The sequence below is a fragment of the Stegastes partitus genome, unplaced genomic scaffold (assembly GCF_000690725.1).
Source record: "Stegastes partitus isolate 25-593 unplaced genomic scaffold, Stegastes_partitus-1.0.2 Scaffold1429, whole genome shotgun sequence".
In the NCBI taxonomy this organism is placed as follows: domain Eukaryota; kingdom Metazoa; phylum Chordata; class Actinopteri; family Pomacentridae; genus Stegastes; species Stegastes partitus.
The window spans coordinates 121592-129949 of record NW_007579160.1 but is presented as its reverse complement, the minus strand read 5'-3'; the positions used below and the strand labels follow the sequence as shown (position 1 = coordinate 129949).

The 8358-nt window shown below is 39.8% G+C and overlaps 1 protein-coding gene and 1 non-coding gene across 2 annotated transcripts in view; both read left to right on the top strand.

The window, feature by feature from the left end:
- Window positions 1-8358, top strand: part of shank2b (SH3 and multiple ankyrin repeat domains 2b) — a 174064-nt gene that overhangs the window by 50319 nt on the left and 115387 nt on the right. The gene's annotated exons all lie outside the window — the stretch shown is intronic.
- trnat-agu (transfer RNA threonine (anticodon AGU)) lies at window positions 7174-7247 on the top strand. Its single transcript has one exon. It is a non-coding gene; the product is annotated as a tRNA-Thr (tRNA).

Sequence of the window (8358 nt, the reverse complement as noted above, 5' to 3'; positions counted from 1 at the left end):
AACAGTGCCAAGCAAAGTGTTTTACCCACTGACGGTGTATAAAGGTGTTTGGATCCTCCATGATGTCACCAGTGGGTTTCCTGCTGAGCGGTTTTGAAGCTCAGTATGGTGGTCGCCGTCTTGGCGGTTCCTAACTCCTCTGAACTCCCAGCTAACACAAAAATGTGCAAAGAGTTGGAGCATGAGTGGAGTTGAAGTGGGCCATGGACTGTCCTGTGATGTTAATCAGAAAGACTAAGCCCTCAATTATGCATAGCTTTCAGCTTTCATACATTGATTTATACAAAAATTCTCCTCCTGCACCGTTCACATAATCGAAGGAATTAATCATTGAGGCCAAAACTATTTTGGTACCAGGCTGTAAACATGTTTGTTTCAGCTGGAGAGTTGGGTTTGAATCCCTTTTAGAGCCAGCCTCAAGTGGCCATCAGAGGAACTGCAGCTTTTATCACTTAATTTTTCAGCCTTCTGGTTTTACTTACAAATTAATATTTTTCAGCTCTCTGCAACCATGACTGAATAAATACATAAACTCAAGGCACAACACACGCTTACTTGCGTGTTAGGTTCTCATTGCAAGGACTGTCGTTTTTCAAATCTGGGCTAGTTCACGTTGACAATAGGTGATTATCATCAGGGGTTAACTGGCTTGTGGGGGCCATTTATAGCACGTCACTTTTTGAATGAATGTCAGCCTTTCCGATTATTGTGGAGCAGAATTTCCCAAGCGTTGGATTGCTCACCCTCTGATAGGGAATGTGAGCTGGGTTTAGACTCTCAGGAGACGGGTTAGTTTTACCCTAATGATGATGTGTTGTTGCAATAATACTTGATCATAGACTAAACTCATAAAATCATACAAGTGCGTCATGTTTGGTGTTTGAGGTAATTTGCCTTTTCCCTAATTAGTCACTGATTCATCCAAATATTCCATTCAAACTATGAAGTGATGTTAGAGGGTGGCTGTTATTTTATGCTCCATTCAATTTGAATCTGAGGAAGCTCTCTCTTCTCCCCTCTAATCATCATTTCATCTAGATTTTGGCCAAGTTTCCTTCCCTCTCCTTTCCTGTGCAGACTGCAGCACAAATTAGCAAAGCAAACGTTGGTAATAAATGCACTGATTGAACCCTTGATTTCACTTCATGGTCAGCACACATCATACTGGCACAAACTGGACTATTTAGAGACAAGTTTTCCTGCAACAGCTGAGTGTATTAGCATAATGTCAAAACCATCACTTAGCTCGGCTGAGTGCTTCCACACACTCTGACCTCTGACATGCATTCTGTGTTTCAAGAGTATTTAATTATATGGATTGCACTGATTGCTTTTCCAACTCTTACATAAGATGCTCGGATTGTTTCGATTCCCTGCCCCCATTTTACTTGATAATTAATTTGTGCGCGTGTGAGAGATTCAGAGAGAGAGAGAGAGAGGTGGTTGAAACCAGCCGCCCCACCAGCTCGGAGGCCACACACGTCTCAGGGCAGATAGCCTGGTAGCTCCTAAATGTGATAGCTCATTAGATGGTAGCGCCTCTCCTCTTCATCAACACGTCTGTTGTAGAAGGAGAGAGGAGGGGAGAGAGAGGTCTGAGATATTAGTCTGGGAAAGTGATAATGACTGAGTGGATCCCCCCTTCAGATGTTCAGGCTGCCAGGAAGCAAAGAGCAGGAAACTGTAGTGCAGCTAACAGGCCACAGCCTGGCACCACTGTATTAATCAACTCATAATCAGGAGATGCTCATTGGAAGGGCTGCGGGCCCTGTTCTGCTTTCCCGGCGCTGTCGTAATTGCAAGGAGAGCTGGCGATGGCAGTTGTAGGCTCGTCATCTCACAGTGTAATGGAGGAAGGTGTCCGTGGGGAAATCAAGGCCAGCCTCCGTTACTGGTTCAGTTTGACAGTACAGTGCATGCAGTGTGGGCCGGAGGAGCAGCTCTGCGCATGTAATCCTTGTGATCATGCTAATGATGGTCAGAGGAAGAGCAGCGGAGTCACGGCCAATCAACCAATCTGCGTTCAATACTCGTGTGTCTCACTTGCTGTACTGCGTGCGCACGCTGATGTCACATATTGGCTTCAGCCGTCTGGTGCTGGACAGTCGGGGAGATGGAGATTAGATTTTGATGGATTGGTCACGAGAAAATGACAAGACATGCGAAAACCAGCAGACGAGGTAAAGCAAAGGTCGATAGATGGATGGATGTGTACATAGCCTCTGAGCAAGTCTAGCATCACTGAGAGAAGAATATTGATCACCACTAGAAATTCCTGCATCATTTCTCATTACTCAAACAAGGTAACAGAGAGGACAAAGCCTTCACATAGGCTTTTATGGTCAAGTTGTGGCTCCATGAAACACTCCCAGGGGCTTTTAAAATGCAAAAAAGCCTCCTTGAAGTGCACAGCTATGTGTCAATGAGACTGTGAGCGAGACAGTGAAGAATAAATTCAACAACAATCAATCAAATGAAGTAAAATCTTGGCATTTGGAATCATATTGAATATCGTTATCCTGTTCACAGTCCCTGTTTTGTCAGGTTCAATGAACTGTACACAACATGCGTGGAACAGACATATTGTGAAGTCTAGCCAAGGTTCCCAGATGCTGTGGTTTCCTATTCATTTTTATATATATAGCACCAATTCTCAGCATATATCATCTCATAGCACTTAACATAGTAAGGTGAAGACCTTACCAATTTTGAACAGAGAACAGAGAACCCAACAATGCACAGTTCCCTTTGGATTCTCTATGAGCAAGCAGTTGGCGAGAGTGGGAAGGAACCAAATAATAAACTGTTGGCTATTCATTTGAACATTTTAGAGTACCATTGTGACCATCAAACCATGTGGGCAGACATCACCTTTTCTCTGTTTTCATGTTCAGTTCAGGAGAAATTGTACAAAATACATACCCTGCATTCTCTGCATACTTTTTCTTTTAAAACGTACCACCTTCCAATGCACGTGTTGTTGCGTGCAGCATCATACAGTTGGGATGATCACTGTAAAACTGAATCTTGAACTGTTTCTTTGCTCATATATCCATCACAGTCTGCAGTGTTAATCACCTGTGTGCTTTCGGCGGCTCAAGCTCAGTCCTCGAGTGATACACCGCCACGTATGCAATGTATCTGTGCAGAAGATTGTGGGTCAGATGGCCAGAAAAGTGTGCTGGCTATCATAGTGCAAAATGAAACCATGTATAATAGGACATCCTGGTATTTTTGCGATACTGCAGTTGACATACTATTTACTGGGACATGCAAAAGCTTTTTATAGCCAAGTATATAGTACGATAGTGTGGGTATTGGAACGCACCCACAGTTGGCTTATAGCGGAAAGTGAAATGGCTGCCACAGTTTAGCACCTCCACTACACCGAAATAATGCACCAGGCATGAGGAGGCTGCGTTTGTCTTTAACACTTCCTGTTGTAACTGCTTTTATATTTTATTATTCACAATATTGTGTATCTGCTGAGAGAAGTGGAGGATAACTTGTGAGCCATGCATACATTTTTTTCTGTTCTTTATTCACTGAATACAGCAATCACTGAGAGCACAGGGTTTCCACTGAGAATGTCCTTCCTAGATGTGAAAAGGAGACCACCACGGAGCCTTGCTTAAACTCGTGTTTTCTTCACCGTCAATAATCTCGATTGGAAAGTTGTAGACAAAAACAAAAGCTGACTGATGACAATTCCTCGGTCCCCAGTTTGAACAAAGGCAACGCAGATCTGTTCCCACGAATGAGGCTTCAGTGGGGTCAATGGATGTTATAATTAGTGTGACCAAGTGTGCGGTTCCAACAATAGCCAGAGTCGCCCCTTGCATTATACAGATTGTACAGTATGTTCTCAACCAGTGGAAATTAATGAGCGTCACAATGTCAGCAATCATATGGTTGCAATCCTGAATCAATAGCAGCATTTAATCTTCACATACATACAGTGAACACATTGTTTGTCCCTCACAGCTGCAAACATACGATTGTGTCCAACAGATGAGTGAGGAAAACGATGTTATTGTTAATAGAAGTAGCAGCGATTGATGTAAAGCTGTCATACAGTAACACCGGATTGGGACACTTTTGAGAAGAGGCACAAGACTAACACAAACACATCGTGCTTAGTGTACGTTCAGTGTCTGTAGAGAGTGATTGGTGTCAAGTCAATGTTTCGCCCAAAGAAACCCTTATTTAAATATAGCACATTTGAAATTGCAAAGGTTCCCCCAAAGTGCTTTCCACTTGAGACTAAAGATTAACAATACAGATTTACCCAAGTAAAAGTAGAACATACCTTCAAATTAAGCGGTGACCTCAGGAACAGGAAAAAATCTGAAACTGAAAAAAAACCCCAAACTGCAGTTCCTCCAATGTCCCGTTGAAGCTGACTCTGAAAAGTGAGTCAGTCTCTACGGACCTCTATGGCAAAATGGCACAACTTTACAGCAAAAACAAACATGTTCACAGCCTGGCAAAAAAAAGTGTTTTTGGTCTCTGTAGCTTATTTCGTGCTGTTGTTGAAAAGAGTTTTTTTTTATTATTATTATTCAAAATGGAAAAAAAAGAGAGTTCAAGTGAAAGCAGTAAAACACTAACAAGCACACAAACAACAAGATTTTAAAATGATGTCAAATTGAAGAAATTAATCGAAATTAAACTGAAAGATAAAAACAATCAAAAATGAAATGAATGAGAGGGAATGTAAACTATACACACTGGGGATAACCTGACCAACAGTTCTGAAGAGCTCATTGGTCTCATGAGCTTATAATCAATAATAATAACCAATAATCAGCCTTTTTGATCCAACATCTCAACAACATTGATCTCAGCCTGCTGTATTGGTCTGCCAGCATCATAAACCCTGAACCCGTCATGCATACTTTACCTTCCACCTGAGGTTGATTTAAAGGGCAACAATATAATCCACCCCTTAGTACAACAGCTAGATGTCTGACTGACTGACAATACAAAAGACTGCAATGCACAGTTACTACTACAAGGGTGAACAGTGTGCTCTTCCTTCAAGAGATGATGACGTTCACATGTGCTTTCACTGGGTCTGCTGCATTTAGATCACTGACTCAACATTAAGTTTGGCAAATTACAGTTTGTTTTAAAAGTGTATTTTAATTGCATGCCGTGCAACTGCTGATCCACAGAGTGATTTAAAAGTCAGTAATAGAATCAAATAGTGTATTCAAACAGATTTTTAAACAGGTGTTGTGTGTTTGCAGAGCTTGTTGTTTTGAGCCACACACATGCAGTTGCAGATGTTGTGTTCTGGGAAAAGCTCCAGGCTCACTTGACCCTGTAAAAGATAATAGAAGCAAGTTGATCATAGAAACAAAAGAGTATAATTATTTTTATTGTTGTTGTTTGTTTTGTTTTTTTCTTTTATTAAAAAAAAAAAAAAAAAAAAAAGAGCAGTTCAGTGCTCGAACCAGTTTGTGCTGTAAAGAGGTTTTGAATGCTGCGATCGCAGCTGCACCAACGTTGCACCTTCACACTGACTTCACTCGCTCTGACAAATGGTGTCGCTGATGGCAGAAAAAAACGAGGAGAATTTTGATCCAAGGTCAGTGTGACATTTTCTTTAATAGTGGTGGTGACCTCGGGGTTACTGGTTCTTGCTCATCGCTCACGGGCAGCCTCACATCCAGAGTGGAGCTTTATGTAGTGGTGTCTTCATGGCTGTAGGGCACTGCAGCTGCCTTGTAGGGCAGGTACAATATTGTGTCTGATTTTGTGGAACTTGACACGAAAAGTAGAAAAATGCTTTTAGAGCAAATAATGTTGCCCTTTTTATTTATAGTTTTTATCCTCAGCAACGTTTTCAATATAAAGTTGTGCCAAGCTTCTAAACAGAGTCTTACTGTTGGGATTTCATTTTTTATAATTTTCTTTTTATATTAAGTGTTTAAAACACATACACACACACAATGTCAGTGTTTTTTCTCAATAATAATTTCATTTGTGCATATAAAACAATGTAATTTCAATTTTAAATAAAAAATCAAGGCAGAAAAATGAAAAATCTCTCTCTGTTGTTTTTGTTTTTCTGTTTTTTTTTTATAATTAAACAACCTTTATTATCACAGCACGTTCATGTTCAAGCTGAAAGACTCATGGAGCCTTTTGTTCTCCACAAAGAGGAATCTTCCAGTTGGACATGAGGTGGTGGCATAAAAAGGATATAAAAACTCCAGCAGATGGCATCATTTTGGCACACAATATTTGTCAAAATTGAATTAAAAACACCAAATATAGCCCTGGTCCAAAAGACCAAGCAGTAGAGAGTAATTTGTATATCCAAAAATCTTTCTGTTGGCAGTAACTGCCTTGTGTTTAAAAAAAATAAAATAAATTTTTAAAAAAACATCTGCTGTCAGTGTTTTAACCCAATAATAATTTCAGTTGTGCATTTATAACAGTCCAGTTTCAACAGAAAAACAAGTCAAAAATCTGAAAAACTCCAAGACTCTCCTTTTTCACAACTAAACTGCCTTTATTATCACAGCATTTTCATATTTAACATAAAATGACTCTTGGAACCTTCTGGCCTTCTGTTCCATCATGAGGAATCTTCCACTTGACCATGAGGTTCTGGCCTACAAGAGGTTAAAATCAAAGAAAGAAAGAAAGTCGAGTAGATGACCTCATTTTGGCACATAATATTTGTCAAAGCTGAGTTAAAAAAAAAATTTTTTAAAAAAAAGCATAATTAGCACCAAACACAGCAGTGGTCAAAAAGACCAAGCAGTAGACAGTAATTTGCAAATCAAAAATTCTCCCCATGGTTTCCTCCATCTTGATGACCTTCTCATATTGATGGCTGGATGTGGTCTTAAAATGTGAATGGTTTGCTCATATGGAGGTCCACATAGTGTGTAGTCATTGGTCACTTGATATTATGCATATCTGTGTTCTACTGACCTGCTCTGCAAACATCACTGTGTTCTTCTGATCTAAAAAAACCAACAACCTTGGGACATCTAAGACTGTCGATGATAAATGACATCTTACAAATAATTAACTGAACAATGGTAAACTCCCTCTGAAATGTAGAATCCCTACAAAGTCAAATAGTTTTAATCATGTCATTGTCAGTGCTTCAACATAAGCGACAAGTCAAGCTCCTTCAGTGTTTCTTTTCATGGCGCTGTGGCTTAGTTGGTTAAAGCGCCTGTCTAGTAAACAGGAGATCCTGGGTTCAAATCCCAGCAGTGCCTTTTCTATGGTGGTGGTGGCTGATCAGTTGAGGCTCTGGGCTGCTGATCGGAAGCTTGGATGTTGAAACCCCTGTTGTTGTTGAGCCCTTGAACAATTACCCCACTATTCCAGGCCACCCCATCATGGCTGACCCTGCACCCAACTGCAAAAGGAGATGCAGTTTTGCTCCTGTTCCATCTTTACTCATTGTGGGCTCACTTTTTAATGCACCTCTTTGAAAATAACACAGCTACAAGTACAGAGTATTCCACTGGTGTAGTGTATATAACACTGTAAATCATAAAAAAAAAAGAGAAAACAGAAGCAGAATTTTCTTGATGGTTTATTTTAAACAAATTGAAATGCCTGAAATCAACCTGGACAACATTCTTCCAAATGCCCACAGGTGTTCCTAATGCTGGAAAACATGGAGCCTCTATATAATGTAGATATTTTACAGCTTATACATATATATATATTCCCATTCTTGTCTCCTCTCTGTTCTGTATAAACAAAGCCTGCATTTCAACTGAAAACTCTCTGGATTTTTGTCAACTGATTGTTCACAGATGAGTCAGTCATGTCGTCTGGGTTGTGCTGAGAGCGTTTTTCTTTTTGTTTTTTTGTTTTTTTTACAGGATCTGGTAAAAACAGTTAATTTTTGCCTCTTTCTTTTTTTTGGACATGTAAAATAGTGTTTGTGATTAAATATAGATTTTAGCCTAGATTTTGTCATTTTTCTTGAAAGAACTCAAATTCATAAGTGATTATTTTAAGGATTGTTGGGAAGTTGAAAATCTGACAATTTTTAGTTTCTGACTGATAGATGATGTAATTTTTGAGGTTTGAAGATAAAACAGCTTTCAGACCTGTAGGTGGGTTTTGCTATTTAGGGGGTGAAATACTTCCTCTAGATCTGAACCCATGTGATCAACATTTTAACATTGCTGCTGTTTGAAATACTTCACGTGCACATGTACATTTCCTTAAATATTTACACAATGTTTGAAAGTAGCATTTCTGTAAAGGTTTCTGACCTGAGTCTGCTAACTTTTAACTGTCCCCCATCAGCCCTGAAAGGCATGTAAAAAGAATAAAAGATAAATAGTTGGATTGAGTTCCCAGCTGCTG